Source organism: Lissotriton vulgaris, chromosome 1_2, assembly GCF_964263255.1.
Source record: "Lissotriton vulgaris chromosome 1_2, aLisVul1.2, whole genome shotgun sequence".
NCBI lineage: Eukaryota > Metazoa > Chordata > Amphibia > Caudata > Salamandridae > Lissotriton > Lissotriton vulgaris.
Genome location: NC_141686.1, coordinates 30094249 through 30113348, shown reverse-complemented (window position 1 = coordinate 30113348; position 19100 = coordinate 30094249).

Sequence of the window (19100 nt, the reverse complement as noted above, 5' to 3'; positions counted from 1 at the left end):
GCGTAGAGTGTGTTGCGTAGCCGAGTCTGCTGGTGACCAGGGCGTGAGTGACTGTCTTTCGGTGTTCGAGGGGGATCCATTTGAAGGTCCTACGAAGGAGGCGGAGGGTGTGGAAGCAGGAAGATGAGACTGAGTTGATCTGGCGGTCCATTTTGAGCTAGGAGTCTAGGATGATTCCCAGGTTCCGTGTGTGGTCTGTGGGGGTTGGCGGGTTTCCGAGGGCGGTGGGCCACCAGGTGTCGCTCCAGGCATCGGTGTTTGGGCCCATGATGAGTACTTCTGTTTTGTTGGTGTTTAGTTGTAGGCAGCTGTTTTTCATCCATTTGGCGATGGCTTCCATGCCTTCTCGAAAGTTGCGTCTGGCGGTGTTGGGCTCGTTGGATAGGGAGAGGATGAGCTGGGTGTCTGCATATGACACAATGTTGAGTCCGTGGGTTCTGACAATGGGGGCAAGTGGAGCCATGTAGACGTTGAAGAGCGTCGGGCTGAGGGAGGAGCCCTGGGGGACTCCGCAGGTGGTAGGTGTGGGGTCCGAGAGGAAAGGGGGGAGTCTGACCCGCTGCGTCCTGCCGGAGAGGAAGGAGCAGATCCAGTCGAGGGCCTTGTCCTGGATTCCTGCATCGTAGAGTCTGCGTATTAGGGTGCGGTGGGAAACTGTGTCGAACGCCGCTGATAGGTCGAGGAGGATGAGGGCTACTGTTTCTCCTTTGTCCAGTAAGGTGCGGATGTAGTCTGTTGCGGCGAGGAGGGCGGTTTCCGTACTGTGGTTTTTTCTGAAGCCGATTGGGAGGAGTCGAGGATGTTGTGTTCTTAAATGAATGTGGCGAGTTGGCTGTTGATGGCTTTCTCGATGACTTTCGTTGGGAACGGGAGCAGGGAGATGGGTCTGTAGTTTTTGAGGTCGGTGGGGTCCACTGAGGGTTTCTTTAGGAGGCGGTTGACCTTGGCGTGTTTCCAGTCGTCGGGGAACAAGGCGGTCGCCAGGGAGCGGTTGATGGTTTGGCGGAGCATGGGTGCGATGGTGTTGGCGGCTCTGTTGAAGATGTGGTGGGGGCAGGGGTCCGTGGGGGCCCCTGAGTGGACTGACTTCATTGTCTTCAGTGTGTCTTCGGTGGTGAGGGTTGTCCAGTCATTAATCGCTGGTTTCCGGGTGTCGGGGGTGGTTGGTGAGGGTTCAGTGTGTTGGTTGTCTTCGTCGAAGTTGTCGTAGATGCTCTTGATTTTGTGGTGGAAAAAGATGCTGAGTTTGTCGCAGAGGTCTTGTGAGGGAGGGATGTAGGTAGACTCGCTGGTGGGTTGGCCGAACTCCTTGACGATGCTGAAGAGTTCCTTGCTGTTGTGTGCGTGGGTGGAGATTCTGTCTTCAATCGCTTTTTTCCTCGTTTCTCTGATGAGTTGGTGGTGGGCGTTGGTGGCGGCTCTTAAGTTGTGGGCTTCTGTGGATTTGGTGTTTCTCCAGGCCTTTTCGAGGCGGCGGCATGTGCGCCTGGACTCTCGAAGTTCGGTGGTAAACCATCTGGCTTTCTTGGCACGGGTATTGTTGTTTTTCTTGAGGGGGGCTATGGTGTTGGTGCTGTCCGAGATCCATCTATGCAGGGTTCGGGCTGCGGTGTTGGGGTCGTCGTTTTCCACGATGGTTGGGGTGGAGTTGTTGAGTGAGGAGGTGAGCTGGTCATTGGTGATTTTGGTCCAGTTTCTTTGTGGAAGCAGGTGCTGTTGTCTGTGGATGGTGGGTGTTCTGAAGGTGAAGTGGACTCAACGATGGTCGGTCCATGGGAGTTCGGTGGTGTGGCTGAAGGTGATGTTCCTGTAGTGAAGAGGGTGTGTCCTGCTGAGTGCGTGGTCTCGGTCACGATCTGGCGGAGTCCAATGTTGTGGAGGTTGTCCAGGAGGCATGTGGTGTTGGGGTCCAGTTGATTGTCGAGGTGGAAGTTGAGGTCTCCCAGCAGGGTGTAGTTGGTGGAAGCAATGGCCTGCGGGAAGATAATGTCCGTGATGGTGTTGGCGAAGGGTCCGCGGGGTCCAGGGGGTCGATAGATGAGGGTTCCTCGGAGGGCGGCGGTGGGGCTGGCCAGTATCTAGAAGTGAAGGTGTTCCATCAGTTCTGTGGACTCGTCAGGGAGTGTGCTTAGGCGGAGGCTGGATTTGTGGACGATGGCGATTCCTCCTCCTGGGTGGGTGGGGCGGTCCTTCCTGGAGATCTTGTATCCTTGGGGGATGGCGATGTCCGTCCCGAGGTGGTGTTGGTCCAGGTTTCGGTGAAGAATCTTACGTCTGGGTTGGTCCTGTCGAGGAGGTCCCAGATTTCTGCGGCGTGTTTGTGGAGGGATCGGGCGTTGAGGAGGATGCATTGCAGGGTCTTCAGTTCGGTTGTGTTCTTGTGGGCGGGTTGTGCTGGATCTGTGTTCTTGGCGGTGCTGCAGGTTTGCCGGCAGCGGTGACCGCTGAAGGGTCCATGGGTGTCAGCTGGTGATGCTAGCTTGCAGTTGTTGTTGCAGCCTGGGTTGAGTACGTGGAGTGCTGCTGGGTCGTAGCGTTGGCGGGGCGGAGGTCCAGGGGTCCTGGTCGCGGACGGGTCGCAGACGGGCGCAGACGTGCTTGCCTTTGACGCGCCTTCGGTGCACCAGCAGCGCGCCCGCCGCGCGGCCGCGCAGTGGCCGCTATTCAGTAGGGGTCGGGGAGGGCTGGACAGCTGGGAGGCGGGAGGGGGGAGGGGAGCTGGATTGGGCCGTTCGCGCTGGGGCTGGGAGGGGCCGCGGGGGCAGCAGCGGCGGGGAAAGGTAAAGGGAGGAAAGAAGGGATAAAGAAAAAAGGAAAATAAGCAGAAATAAGGCACAAAAGAGCAGTGATGCAGAAAAGAGCAGAAAGGTGAAAGATAGAAAGGGTAGAAAAACGAGTGAAAACGAGTGAAGGAGCAGAGGGAGAGAAAGGGAAAATGGGCAGAAATAAGGCACAAAAGAGCAGAGGTGCAGAAAGGTGAAAGATAGAAAGGGGGGAAAAACGAGTGAAGGAGCAGAGGGAGAGAAAGGGAAAATGGGCAGAAATAAGGCGCAAAAGTGATGGTGTTGGCGAAGGGTCCGCGGGGTCCAGGGGGTCGATAGATGAGGGTTCCTCGGAGAGCGGCGGTGGGGCTGGCCAGTATCTAGAAGTGAAGGTGTTCCATCAGTTCTGTGGACTCGTCAGGGAGTGTGCTTAGGCGGAGCCTGGATTTGTGGACGATGGCGATTCCTCCTCCTGGGTGGGTGGGGCGGTCCTTCCTGGAGATCTTGTATCCTTGGGGGATGGCGATGTCCGTCCCGAGGTGGTGTTGGTCCAGGTTTCGGTGAAGAATCTTACGTCTGGGTTGGTCCTGTCGAGGAGGTCCCAGATTTCTGCGGCGTGTTTGTGGAGGGATCGGGCGTTGAGGAGGATGCATTGCAGGGTCTTCGGTTCGGTTGTGTTCTTGTGGGCGGGTTGTGCTGGATCTGTGTTCTTGGCGGTGCTGCAGGTTTGCCGGCAGCGGTGACCGCTGAAGGGTCCATGGGTGTCAGCTGGTGATGCTAGCTTGCAGTTGTTGTTGCAGCCTGGGTTGAGTGCGTGGAGTGCTGCTGGGTCGTAGCGTTGGCGGGGCGGAGGTCCAGGGGTCCTGGTGCTGGTCGCGGACGGGTCGCAGACGGGCGCAGACGTGCTTGCCTTTGACGCGCCTTCGGTGCACCAGCGGCGCGCCCGCAGCCCGCTGCGCGGCCGCGCAGTGGCCGCTATTCAGTAGGGGTCGGGGAGGGCTGGACAGCTGGGAGGCGGGAGCGGGGAGGGGAGCTGGATTGGGCCGTTCGCGCTGGGGGTGGGAGGGGCCGCGGGGGCAGCAGCGGCGGGGAAAGGTAAAGGGAGGAAAGAAGGGATAAAGAAAAAAGGAAAATAAGCAGAAATAAGGCACAAAAGAGCAGTGATGCAGAAAAGAGCAGAAAGGTGAAAGATAGAAAGGGTAGAAAAACGAGTGAAAACGAGTGAAGGAGCAGAGGGAGAGAAAGGGAAAATGGGCAGAAATAAGGCACAAAAGAGCAGAGGTGCAGAAAGGTGAAAGATAGAAAGGGGGGAAAAAACGAGTGAAGGAGCAGAGGGAGAGAAAGGGAAAATGGGCAGAAATAAGGCGCAAAAGAGCAGAGGTGCAGAAAGGTGAAAGATAGAAAGGGGAGAAAAACGAGTGAAGGAGCAGAAAGAAAGAAAGGAGACAGAGGTCCACTGGACCACCAGGGATGAGGCGCAGGGAAACCTGCGGGTGGAGGAGGGCCTCGATCACCAACACTCAAGAGTGCAGGGGCACCTCACTTAATGGTGGAGCTGCGAGGGTGGGAGAGCTATTTCACTGAAAATGAGTCAGTGGTCTTGCCCAGCAAAAGTGATCACATTTCTGGGGGCAAAATTGGATACGGAATCTAACAAGGCGTTTCCCTCCGAAGAAAGGCAACTAAGGATTGTGTCCCTCTTCCAAGACTTTGTAAAAAGAAAGTCTCTTTCAGTCAGCAGGTACAAATGCTTGCTGGGCACAATGTCATCTTGTATTCCCCTGGTATCTTGCTGCAGACTAAGGATGAGACCATGGCAAGAGTAGATCGATCTCCAATGGCGTCAAGCGGAGGGATCCTTCGACGATACAATAGGGGTGACACCAGTGATGGTACAGGCAGCAAAGTGGTGGACGCAAAAAGCAAATGTGTCTCGAGGAATGACTTTTCTGGCAAGAGTGGCTCCTCTAGTGGTAACGACGGATGCGTCGTTGGAAGGATGGGCAGCTTTCCTTCAGGACCTTCAAGTCAGCGGTCGTTGGAAGGCGCAGGAGCAGCAATTACACATAAATCTGTTGGAGCTCAGAGCGATCCGCTTGGCATTGCTGGCTTTTCTACCAAGGATAAGAGGTTCGCCGGTGTTGTAAGAACAGACAACACTACGGCGATGCATTATGTGAACAAGCTAGGGGGAACAAGATCTCTCTCCCTGTCTCAGGAAGCCCAGGAATATGGGAATGGGCTCTACAGCAAGGAATATCATTGGCAGCAGAACACCTCCCGGGGGATCAAAACATCAAGGCGGATACTCTCAGCAGGCTCAAATCGTCCTGCCACGAATGGTAGCTAGACCAGGGAATCCTGGACAGCGTATTTCGAAGATGGGGAACACCGATAGTGGACCTCTTCTCTACAAAGGAAAACAGAAAATGCCATTACTTCGCAAGCTGGCTTCCCCAGAAGGGATTTTAGGGGAATGCGTTTTCCATGGCATGGTCCGGCATCTTTGCCTACGGTTTTCCTCCAATTCCTCTTCTCCCCCGCGTACTGGTGAAGATCAAGAAAGAGCCGTGCAGACTGATCCTAGTAGCCCCTTGGTGGCCCAGACAACACTGGTTCACGGAACTGCTGCTGCTGTCGGAGGACCGTCCAATTCGGTTGCGAACAATTCCATCGCTTCTGACAATGTCCAAGGGGCATGTGCTCCATCCGGACCCGAAATCCTTGCGATTAGCAGCGTTTCTCCTGAACACTGTGAGTTTAGCCATCTGAACATCTCACACAAATGTAGAGAGATCCTGTCCAAGGCCAGAGCGGAGAGTACCAACAAAACCTACAGGATTAAATGGAAGAGGTTTTGTCTGTGGTGTAAGAGACATAATGTGCACCCTCTTACGGCTGCACCTCATCAAATTATTCCTTACATTCTGCTATTGGCAAAGTCAGGATTAGCACACGCCTCCATCAAGGTGCATTTGGCTTTGTTATCCCGCTACAGGAGGTCATCGTCAGGCACATCCTTATGGTCATCAAGGATTGTCAAACAGTTTATGAAAGGGATATTCAGGGTCTTTCCTCCAGTAAAGCCTCCACCACCATTATGGAATCTGAATATTGTACTCTCTCAATTGATGAAACCACCATTTGAACTGATACACAGGGCAGACCTGAAGTTCTTGTCCTGGAAAGTGGCACTTCTCATTGCATTGACTTCAGCGAGAAGAGTAGGTGAACTTCAAGCGCTCACGATTCAGGAGCCTTTCTTCCAATTTCAGGAAGATAGAATGATTCTCAGGACAAACCTGAAGTTCATTCCGAAGGTGCCAACTGATTTTCATTTGAATGAACCGTTGGTGTTGAAACGTTTCTTTCCTCATCCGTCAACAGCAGCAGAACGAGTATTGCACTCACTGGACGTTCAGAGATGTATGAAATTTTACTTGAAAGAAACTAAGGCTTTTCGCAAGTCTTCTCAGTTGTTCGTCTCTTTCAGCGCACCCAGGAAAGCGTTCCCGCTGTCTAAGGGGAATTGCCAGATGGATTTCCAGTGCGATTGTCTACTGTCATCAAGCGCTGGAAAGCTTTTGAATGCACGAGTTTGTGCCCATTCCACGAGTGCGGTGGCCACATCCACTGAGCTGTTTGGAGAAGTGCCAATCCAGGATATCTGCAGAGCAGCGACCTGGGCATCTACACTCACCTTCACGAGGCACTACTGCTTGGAGGCAGCTGCAGTATCGGATGCAGCGGTGGGAGAGGCGGTACTGCGGAATATCATCCAGTAACGGTGAGCCTTTTTTACATCCCTCCATCCATACTTTCTCTTGTTTACAAAGTCACATTTTATATAAGTATATATATATATATACTAGCAGCCCACCCCGGCGTTGCCCGGGGCAGAAGGGGGCTGGGGGCAGCATTTTATGCTTCTGTGCACTCCCGCCCGCCCCGGCATTGCCCAGACCGCATCCCTCCCGCCTCGCCGCCCCTGCCCGCCCCGACATTGGCCAGACCGCCTCGTGCCTCGTGCCGCCCGCCCGCCTCCCGCCTCGCCTTTGCCTTACCTGAGCCGCCCGCTCCGGACTTCACCACCACTCCTCGCCGCTCGTCACCCCTCCTCCCCGCCTGTCGTCACTACGCAGGTCTAGGTCGCGGTCAGCGCTACGTCGTGGCCGGCGCTAGTTTTAGGGGACTACTTTGTTTTGAAATTTTTATTTTTTAATTTAATTTTTATTTTTATTTTATGTTGCCTATGTCCATCTACACACCCTGAGGATTCCAACAATGTATTGGGTGTGTGGATTGGCGCTGTGGTTCCCGTGTTTACCTTGCCAAAAGGTTTCTGTTCTCTCTTTATACTAGTAGTATAGATATGTATATGAGATTATGCTTCATTTTCAAATGGTATGGCATGATTATGAAATGTATCAGAGAAAAGTGCTTTGTTTCTTCACTGTTCGCTATTCTGATTCAGGCATGTGAATCTGTGAAAGTTCCAATACTGGAGTAAGAAAACAAGTTACTTACCTGTAACTTTAGTTCTCCAGCATTGGAATCTTTCATAGATTCACATGCACCCACCCTCCTCCCCTGAGAGGCTCACCTCTGATTTAGCACAGGAAGTGTGTTATATGCACAAGTGCGCAAAAAATCTGAGGGGCAGAAGGTTCTCTCAGGAGTGTTCTAGAGGGTGAGGAGTTCTGACTGGTTCAGGGAAAAGTTTGGGCCTTTTTTACATAACAAAGGCTATGGGTTGCAAAAGGGAAATGGGCCTAGGCCTCTTTTCAGTTTGCTATAATACTAAGCACTGCTTTTTTATATACCGGAGACTCCCGTCTCAACGACGGGGAATGATTCAGGCATGCGAATCTATGAAAGATTCCAATACTGGAGAATTAAAGTTACAGGTAAGTAACTTGTTTTCTTCCTCACCTTTAGACTATTCCCCAGGTGCCACACTGGATCTGGAAACTTAGTAGTGCTCCTGCTTAGAACTATGTGGTGCTGTGCGACTCGGCACAGCCTCATTCCACCCTAGAAGGGTCCGAGCAGTGCTGCATATAAGCACCACTCATTCGCATTGGTACCACTTCCTTTCTGACGATGAGTCTTTTGTGAGCAAGTGCGTGATGTCCCCACCAAGACTACAGGATACAAACTGAGCCGTGACTGTTGGAAAAAGATATCAGTGATGGAACCACATCAGGTGGGCCTCTGGTGTTTGGGCTCAGGGCACAACTCTAAGTTGAGCGTAAAATGTGCACATCGCAATTGGGATCATGAAGCGAAGTTGTATGTTACCAAACATCGGAAGAAGTTGCAGGTCTTACGTAAGTTAGACTTCGAGTCGAGGGTGTGAATCCATTCCCACAACGGGTCTGTTTCAGGTTTGTTTGTTAAGTGACGTATAAGTCGGAGCAGGACTCAAATCCATCCTAATAAAACATTGTCCAAAGAGAAGTCAGGAGGGCTCTAAGGTGGCAATCCGTCTTGCACCAGATCTTCAACTGAAGTGATTCCACAACTAGCCTTGCTGCAACTCCTGTCTCCTGGGCCATCTGCAACATCACAGCAGATCATGGACTTTAAAGAGGCCGCACTGCGTATCTTTAGCATTCTTTCGTCTCCCTCTATTGTGCTTAATGGCTCCATGCATCTGCAAGGGTCTCCAGTTGTGTTACTGCTAGCAGATCCTTCTTCCGTGCTGTGTAAGCCACTTTGGGTTCTGCACAGACTCCAGTGCCAACTTCTAGTTTGTCTCCAAGACCTGCAGGAGCTTCGCCCGACTGCTGTGCAGCAGCAAAATAATGGAAAAATAAAGGTTATCATTTTATTTTGCCGTGCTGCTGCAGCAACACTGTAGCAGCGGTGGGCTGCTCTGACACAGGAGCAGGGGGAGTGGCAAGAACACTTTGCAAGTGCACATGAATGTTTGGCCAGCTGTCTAGGGCCGGCCAACCATTGATGTGCAGTTACCATGTTCTCCACCCAGACTTCAATACAGACTGGGTGAAGAAAACATGCCCAGGCTCCCATTCACTGGCTGAGCGCCAACCAATTACAACCCTGCTTTGCAGCGTTGTTATTAGCGTAGGGGAGCCTGGATGCTTACCAATTACAGTTTGAGAAGTATGGGACCCCCTATATAATAATTATACACTTGCTACACATAGGGAGAGAAAATTACTTTAAAAAAGGTCTACAGCCAAGTGGAGAAACTCGATGGAAGAAAAATTATCTAAGGAAGACAATAATTAAGTATATAATCAAACGCCCACAGGACAAAAACTAACTACCCAATTGATAAACCAATTCTTTCATTTTATTGTTCAAAACATATATATATCTTTATCACCTTTTCTCTTTTCTTTCCTTAGTTTTAAATAATTTTCAATTCATTTACAGAGATTCATTAAAAAACATATAACAAACAGACATATAGCTTTAGACATGACAAGTGATGCAGGCAATGCGGTAGATAGCCACTACGCGCGTTTTGGCTAGGCAGCCTTCCTCAGGTGACCGTCTATTGCACTATAATTTTAAAAGACATATAGGTGTAAGTCAAAAATACAGAATTAGAAATTATAAACAGTGGGCATTGTGGGAAAGCACTCTATATACAAAAACAGTTATAATACATCATAACATATTTGGTCTTAATTTAAAACATTCCTACAGAGCAAATTTGTATTTTCATAATTAAACATCTACATAGCCACATATCTTATGTATACATGTTTGGTCACAGGAAAAACACAGCACAATTTGTAAAAATTGGTAGACTAACTTCACTTCAAGGATCTGTATCAACAATCATTATTTGTTTAGCTATTCAATTATACTATCAGAACATGACCATGCACATTCACTAAACAAGGGTGTGTATACATGAATATCACATAGTCAAGACGGAAATAGAGTAGAATGTCCAAAGGGACATACTAAATTGGGTGGCAGCCTGCTAGCATCGCATATTAGTTTGAAGTAGACAGCCCAAAATAATATCACTGATGAAATACTTACAATCTTAAACAGGGCTATAGAAGAAAATAATAAATACAGCCAGTCGTTAGACACTCAATTTCCTGTCAAAGATAATAAGAGAAAAAAAAAGAGAAAAAGAAAAACAGGTCATGATAGTAGCACCCCTGCAACTGGTTTGCAAATGGAGTACAGCAGCACTACTTAATAAAAGTCAATCAGGGAGTTCCATTAACTTGAGAAATATTATTCACAACTGGATAGTTAAATCCAATTAAATAAATAAATAGTGAAAGGAAGTTTAGATGGGTGCATGAATATAGATAGCCACCAATTTAGAAGAAAAGTTAAGTGAAAGAAAATTGATACCCCAGAGACCACACCATGTTATAGACATAAGTTGTGATATTAAGAGTAATACTTACCTATTGGTGATAATGATGTATTAAGATTGGCCCATCAGTAAATGCATTAGGCGATGATACCTAGTGTATTATAAGAGCAAAGCTTAGATATGATATAGAATACAGTTAAAGATGTTCAGAGTGCTGGTTAATAGTGTTGAGAAGTATGTACCTTAAATAGAAAGAGTATATTGCTCAAACGTCTTCTTGATTGTTGGTTCGTTGGCTTTGTGGTTACTCTTATTTGCTGCCTCCTCATTTGCCAGTGCTTCCTGAGGTCACTTCCTGTTCAATAGTTTGGAGCAGCAATCCAGTACTGATAGATTTACTTTTATTAGTGTTCTTCCACTGTCCACCAGCTGCTGTCTTGTCTTAATCTATTTTATTTTGTATTTTCCCATTGCTTCTTCCTCTCCCACCCTTCTGCTTGTTGCCTCATCTCTTCCCCCCCACCCCCACCTGCCATAACAAAACAAGCACCATTACTTGGCCAGCGCTGGCCTGGTCATAGTGCTTTTTATTTTATTACCGTCCTGTTCTCTTCTATGTTGTACTTTCCTTCCCTCCTTTTGTCCATATTGTTTTATAATGCGCCCTCCCTTGCTCAATGCCAACCATTTTCATACATTGCCCAAAGATACGTTTATATAGCCACAATGGGAGTAGTGTATACTTGTCTTCCCATATATTTCAATAAAGTAACCCAGAATGAGACGAATTATGTTACTCGGCTTACAATTTAGTTGTTTATTGAAACACTAGACCGTTACTGTAAAATGTGCTAGGGCCTGTGTGAAAGCTGCCCTCCCTTCCAACACAACCATAAGGAGAGTGATGAGCTTTGCGTAGGACTAATGATTGCCCCCTTTTTAGGTCTCGCCTTGTGAACACAGCGCAGCTACTTCGCTTGGCGAGACTCAATTGTCGTCGCTTTGGTTTGCGAAGGGAGACAAACCATCTGCGCGCACAGACAAGCCATGTGCACGCGTATGGCGTCTCCTCTCTGCAAGCACACAGCGCGCGCATCACGTGCTTTCACTTTCCATCTCTGTCGGCAACACAAAATGCACATATCATTTTTAACCAGATAGTCCATTACCAAATTAACTTTTTTTCTGTTTAAGTTGTAATTAGTACGTAAAAAGTCCCGCAATGCAAAGTGTGGTTCGCTTAAAAGCCAGGACTGACTCGAATATCCCTATTATATATTCATATATACTACTCTTACCTACCAGACAGCATAATCTTTCTGGTTGCAGAAGACCTATTATGAACTTGTAGTGGGCTTACAACCAGCCCATTGTTTACCATTTGTTGGGTTTATTGTCGTACTCATTGCTTGCTTCTTATTCAATGTCTTGTCTTATTTAATAGCCTCGCTATGATCCTCTTGATTGGCTGACTTGCATTCATCCACTGTTCACATTTCGGGAGCTACTTTTGTTTTTCACTCAGCACTCCATAAGAGTACCTGTATTATCTGATCGAGGCTTCAAGCCGCTTATTCCCTATCTTTGAATTTCCGAGGTTTCAGACTCAATGTAGAAGGTTTTTCGTGAGCAGTACCACTGCACCCCGGTAGGTGGCGTAGACCAGCTCCTCATGCATCATCTGCCCTGAAAGTGATATCCGTGGCACCTATATACGTGTGCCAGCACTGATCAGAAGAGCTACCTCTCAGTCACTGTTTGACTGGAATTTTTTTTAATATGTTTTGTTGAGTGTTTTTTAAGATTTTCCTCCTGGTGTGCAGGAGATGTCATGTAGGAAGACAGAATTCAAGCCCTGCTGTGCCTGTTATCAGCTAGTATCATTGACGGACTCACACCTTGTCTACCTATGGTGTTTGAGGCGTAACCATGACCTGAGTCACAAATCCAAAGGGTTTGAGGGAGCAGTCCCTAAAGCTCATGGTTGCCCGGCATGAGAGTTTGTGTAAATAGAGGTCCCGGTCGAGAGGAAGATCATGGGAGCGCTTGCTGAGTCAGAGGTTGTTGTCCTATTCCAAGTCCTCGTACACTTGGGGAAGTTGAGGCACAAGAAAAAGAAGTCCAAGATATCTTCAATGTCTCCTTATCTGTTGGCTGAAGAGATGAGGGAGGAGCGTCCAAATCCAAGGCCAGGCTCTGTGGTAGAGCCTGCGCTGACTCCCCACTTCCCCGAGTTTCCGGGAGCTGGAGCGACCTCTGCCCAAGTAAAACAGTTCTATGAGGCTATTCGCCTCATATTTGGAGGGCCTGAGCGCTTCAGCGTGTCCTAGGGCCCCTCTGGGTTGGGGGACTCCATCTGATTACGTTCAGGCGGCTCCGACACTGGCTCTAGTGGATTCCCATGTTTCCATTCCTGGCTCTGGACCAGCGCTGGTCATACCAACTTGATCTTCTCCAATGCAAGTCCTGATGCCGACAATCCAGGCACCACCGGCGGCGCTGCCTTCCCCATTGTTATCTCCGATATGGAGCTGGATGGACATCACCTGACGCCAACAGGAGCCTTGTCTTCTAAATTAGAGCCTAAGCCCTGTTCCCTTGGTTTAGGCCTCAGGGAAGAATGGGAGGCGTCGGTGGACCCCGGAGAATACCAGCACCTGGTCCGGCCTTGGGCATGGGCAACCTGGGTCCAGGCCGGGGAACCAAATATTCAGAGGGGCACAGCAGGGAGCAGCCTGACTTAATGTCATGCAAACAGCAGCTCATCCATCCTACTTGGTCTCAATCGGGTCCCATTAAAGACTTTGTAATTAGCCCTTATTGTACATCAGCATAATTGTTAGCATCCCATCAACCCTCCTCCCATCTTCTGAACACCTCCTGCCTTCACACCATAATGATACCCCCAATCCCACGAACACAAGATTTTCTTTCCGCACAGGGCGCAATCTGGGTAAATCTGATTTAGGGCCGGCCCTGACCAGCCATATGAAGCCCCTAGCACGAACTGGGTGAAGCCAGTGGACTGGATACCTCCCCAGATACTGGTATGTTTTCTTCCCCTACCGTGGTTACTGAGGAGAGAGCCTTGTATGTAATGGTGGTGCGGAGGGGGTGGGGGGGGCTGAGGTTCTTGACATTCAGTTGCACTCTGTGGCAGTCACGACTAATATCTTACCACAGAAGTGTGGCTCAGGGGTTAGAGGCGGCAGACCCGGAAGCTGAGATCGGCCCTGGACCAGGGTTCAATTCCCCGCCTCGACGGGGCTTGGGCTCAATAATTCCACGGACTCGATAATTCTCGCTCCGGTGCCTACTCGACTCACGGGTTCACACTCTGCGACTCTGGGCAATAGCTTGCTTAATCTCCACAACGGCCCCTCGCGGCGGGATGCCTGGCTTTCACCTTGTGGATACCCTGCCGGGGTTATCTCACAGGGGAATACCAGGACGGGTTCCCTAAGCAAGAGCTTAGATGCCTGCGATGTGGGCGGTTTGCGCTATATAAATACATGTACATTTACATTTACAGGTGCTGCAACCAGGAATTTCAACATCCAAACCACTATACCTGTTAAATGACGCCCTCCCTGACGTCCTTTTGAGGACTTGGTCCAAATCCAACAGTGGATCCTGTGAAAAGGATGATTGCCCACCACCACTGCCTTGCTCCGTGTGACCAAACTTCCTCATCCAACACCCTACTCTGGAGAGCTTGGTGGTCCAAGCCTCAACATCCCATGGTGCCTTCTTTCGGCGGCTTTTGACACAGTGAAACATGACATCCTCATAAAAAAGCTGGCGGCTTTTAGGAATACTGCTCTTAGCCTGATTTAAATAGTATTTGAACAATAGGTTCCAATATGTTCAGATTGGCAACACCTGCTCAGAACGGTTCATGCTTCCTTGCGGGGTGCCACAGGGCTCCCCGCAAGGAGCCCTATGGATATACCCAAATTCCAGTCTATATCACAAGGCCTTAGAAAGCTCCACTGGCTACCCGTAAATAAGAGGACAGATTTCAAATCCCTTTGTATAGCATACAAAGTCCCGCACGGAACCAGATCCGCGTTCCTGAAACAAAATCTCATCTGGTACCAGCCAATCGGAAATCTACGCTCAGCCCAATATGTACTCCTCCAGACTCCTACATACAAGAAGCTTGCTGGGGAGGAAGGAGCTTTGTACTGGGCACAGTGAAACTTTGGAATTCGCTTCCGATAGAGATCAAAAATAGCCCAACATTACTCTCTTTTAGAAAATCGCTAAAAACCTGGCTATTCTCTAATTAAGTCCACCTTATATCCTACAATCGAGCTGACTCCTCCGCACAGTGCCTGGACGCCCCCGGGCATTCGTGAGCTATACAAATCCCACAAGCAAATTAAATTCTCTACCACCCCACGGATAGGAAATCCAAGAGGCTGGACTCCTTGGGGAAGAAGATTTTTTCTTCCACCAGCCTGGCATTGTGGTCTGTGAACACCACATGCATATTGGCCGTTACTCCCACACTCTGTGGGACACGGTTGTGCAAGTGCTGCCACAGGTCCCAGAGGTGGCCCGGACCATCCTCTACCAGCCTGTTGCCGACTAGAGTTGATGCAGCAAAGTTCATAATACAATGTGGATTTGACACGACCGACTCACTGGGCAGAGCGATTTCATTTGGCGGTGGCCCTCAGAAGCTATGCCTGGTTGAGGAGAGCTGGCTTTTCAGGGGATGTACAAGCTTCCCTTACAGATATGCCCTTCGATGGCACCAGTCTCTTCAGAGACAAGGCGAATTTGCCGCTTGAGTGCTTTCTATGGCCCCATGTCACCCCCAATCTGCCGGTTTCTTCTTTTGTGAAAACGGAAGTGGCTTCAAGCCATGCCAATTCCCTCCCAGTCACTAAGCCACGCATACTCCCCAGCATCTGCGTGGATCAGGGTGCGGTACCCACAGACTTTGTGTGTCAGATAGCTAGCAGTGTGGTCAGTCCACCATCCCACAGGCAGCTCCAGCCTCCAAACCTTCCTAATCCGCCCCTTTACCGCCATGGTCATCCAGTTAGCGGCAGGATTCGCCATCACCTGCCTCATTGGCAGTCCAAAACATTGCTCAGGTGGATTTTGCAGATTGTCCAAAGGGGCTACTTCCTCCCCTTCGAGACCACCCCTCTCTCCATGCCTCCATCTCATGGCCAGCTGACAGAGGATCATCTGTCCCGTCTCCGTTATGAAGTCATGGCTCTCTTGGCCAAGGGAACTACGGTGAGGTATCCAGGGCCAGTAGTAGGATGTTGTTATTACCACTACTTTCTGACCCCCAAAAAGGACGAAGATCTTCATCCTGTTCTAGATCTGTAAGCCCTCAATGTTTTCCTCAAGAAAGAGAAATCCAAAATGCTCATGTTGGCTCAGGTCTTGTCTGCCCTGAACTCAGGAGACTGGATGGTACTGTTGAACTTGTAGGACACCTACTTCCCCTCCGCATTCTCTTCCTGCCTACCCATCGGCGCTACCTACGGTTTACGGTAGGCCACAAATATTTTCAGTTTACTGTGCTCCCCTCTGGCCTTACCAGAGTCCCTCGGGTGTTCACCAAGGTAATGGCTCTGTTTGCAGCTCATCTACGTAGATTAGGGTGCCAGTCTACCCCTATCTCGATGACTGGTTGATTAAGGCGGGCTCAACCCAGGCTGTTGTTTCCCACCTCCAGACAACAGCGAACCTCCTGCACTTGCTGAAGTTCACTATCAACATGCATAAGTCACACCTAACTCACTTTCAGATGCTCCATTAACCGGAGCTGGTCCATTCCCAGTGCAGTTTCAGGCTTATCCTCCCGAGCGGCGAGTCCAGGATATTCAGGCTACGATACAGATGTATCTGAAAGAAACAGGTTAGTATTAGATTCCTTACCTTAGAATATCCCCAGGCGTCAGACTGGATCCGAAAACTTTTGCGTAGCAGTACCCTTGTGCGTCGATAGGCGTAGTCTGCGGCTCCGCGTCCGTCGTCTGCGTCGTTGGCGCCAGGATGACGTCGCTGGAGTACTTAGACGCGGCCCTCGCGCGCTGACATCAGCTCTTCTTTTTTCCTCGCCAGCAAGGGTCGATCCGGAAAAAGTGGTACCCCTAGTCAATTTTTTACTAAACTTTTTCGATCATTTTTGATCTTTCTTCGAAGTCGAACGACTCTGCCGGTAGGGATGCCCGGGTTCAAGCCCTGCATCGATTGCACCCGACTGATGTCTGGTACAGACCCCCATCGCCGGTGTCTACATTGCCTGGGGCCCGACCACGCTGACAAGTCGTGACCCGACTGCCGGGCCTTGACGTCGAAGGCTAGGCGGGAGCGGTCTCGCAAGCGCCTCGAGCTCCGGCAGTCGGCCCGCGCCGTTCGAGGTCCCGGTCCGGAAGGAGGTAGAGGGACCGGTCGCGGGCCGGAGTCATCACAGCGCCGGGAGTCGACACCCCTCCTTGGGCTCCAAGTCCTCAGGTAAGAGGCACAAGAAGTTGAAGAAGCGACATCGCTCTTCTGACTCCCCCCCCCCCCCCCGACACTCGCGCGACACCGCCTACTCCATACCCGCCGGTCCCTGGGCAGAACGCGACGCCGGAGGAGATCGATGCCTTTCTCACGGCCATGAGGTCGCTCACTCCTCCGCCGGGTTCTGCAGCGCCTTCGACTGGGAGCCGAAGCGGGCTGGGTGCTTCGGCCCCGGCAGGTGCTTCGGCCCCGGCAACTTCAGACCCGGCGCCGTAGGGCCCCGCTGGTTCCGGTTCCGGATCCAGGTCGTCGCCTGTCGACCTTATGACCTCGCCGGCGCCGGCCCCTAAGGTGTCGCCCCCGACACCGTACCCGAACGATGTTGTCCCCGGTCCCCTCCTCAACCCGGTTCCGATGCCGGAGCGGCGCCGCCCGACGCCGCATTCAACGTCGAGAGAAGACTTTGTCTTCTATGATCCGGCCCCATCGTTTGACCCTGAGTACCAGGAGATGGGTGGCGAGACGGATTGGGAGGGGGTCTGAGGACCCTCTGGGATGTGAGTGCCAGTCTTATCAGGAGTGGGGAGGTGAGCTAGGGGATGCCAGTGGTTTGGACCCTTCGCCAGACACTGGTTTTGTCTTTCCTCCTACCGTGGCTTCGGAGGTGGGGGCTGCCTATAGTGTGGTGTTGAACTCCCCATCGCGGCCATGAGGACTAACCTCCTCACTGAGGTCCTTAAACTGCAAGCAAGCTCTTCGGAGCCTCTTGCCGTTTAATGAGGCCTTGTCTGATGTTCTTCTGGGCACCTGGTCCAGGCCCGCTACAGGTTCCACTGTAGATAGGAACGTGGCCAGACGCCACCCCCGGCTCCGGACGACCCTTGCTTCCTGTCCACACACCCCACTCTCGAGTGCCTGGTCATACAGGCCTCTAACACCCAGACAGCATTCCCGACCGGTCCCTCCGATCGGGAATCCAAGAGGTACGAACAGTATGGTGTTGGACAGGCCACATGAAGGGCCGCTCTCCCCCGGCCCAAACCGGCCCGAGCCCGGTCCCACAGGTACCACACACCACCATTGCACGTCCTCCGTCCCCTCAGGGACCCCTGCCTTTATGGTAAGAAGATGTTCTCCTCACTGAGTTTGGAGTTGCAGTCAGTTTACACCACGTGCCTCTTGGGCAGTTATTCCCACTCTCTGTGGGACACGGTCGCTGACGTGTTGCCACAATGTCCGGAGGAGGCCCGGACTAAACTCGCCCAAGCCCTTGCGGAGGATCGAGATGCGTCACGGTATTCCATCCGGTGTGGGCTGGATACAACGGACTCGCTAGGCAGAGCGATGGCAACGACAGTGGCGATTCGTCGCCATGCCTGGCTGAGGTCAGCCAACTTTTCTGCTGATGTCCAAAACACCCTTATGGACATGCCGATTGATGGCCGTCGCCTCTTTGGCTACAAGGCAGATAGTGCGCTTGAGCGCTTTAAGGACTCCAGGGCTAAGGCCAAGTCCTTGGACCTGTCGGCCCGTGCCAGCAAACTGCTGCCTTTCTCTCCTTTCGTGGCCAAGGAAGGGGCACCCCCACACGTCCTGCCAGCCACGGGCCGCAGACTAACATCCAGCGCAGTGGCAGACGTGGTTACCGCCGTGGCCGGAGACAACGGCGAGGCCAGTCCACATCCACCCCCGCAGTATCCACCTCAAAGCCCTCCTAGTCTGAGCTTTCAGGCCCACGTGACGCCAGTGGGGGGCAGGGTTCGCCATCACCTCCTCCACTGGCGCGACATCACTTCGGACAGGTGGGTGCTGCGAATCGTCCGAAGGGGCTACTTCCTCCCCGTCGAGGCGACCCCTCCAGCCATGCTACTGCAGTACCACCGCGTGTCGGGGGATCACTTGAATCTTCTGCGAGAGGAAGTTACAGCCCTCTTGGCCAAGGGGGCCATCGAGCGCGTTCCTAGGCCAGAAGTAGGGTGTGGTTGTTACTCCCACTACTTTCTGGTTCCCAAGAAAGGCAAAGGGGGCCTACGCCCTATCTCGGACCTGCGGAACGTCAACGGCTTCCTCCAGAAGGAGAAGTTCAAGATGCTGACACTGGCTCAGGTCTTAGCTGACCTGGACCCGGGAGACTGTATGGTAGCGTTGGACTTGCATGACGCTTATTTTCTCATCCCCGTCCTGCCGGCGCTATCTGCGGTTCACGGTAGGCCACGAGCACTTTCAGTTTACTGTGCTCCCCTTCGGCCTTACCAGCGCCCCACAGGTTTTCAGGAAAGTGATGGCGGTGGTCGCAGCTCATCTGCGCAGGTTAATGGTGTCAGTCTTCCCCTACCTCGACGGTTGTTGAAGGCGGGCTCGCCCCAGACAGTTGTCAGCCACCTCCAGACTACGGCCGACCTCCTGCACCTGCTGGGGTTCTACATCAATGTGCCGAAGTCACACCTGTGTCCCTCTCGGAAGCTCCTCTTCATCGGAGCGGTTCTAGACCCGGCACAGTTTTAGTTTATCCTCCCGAACAGCGGGTTCAGGATATTCAGCCT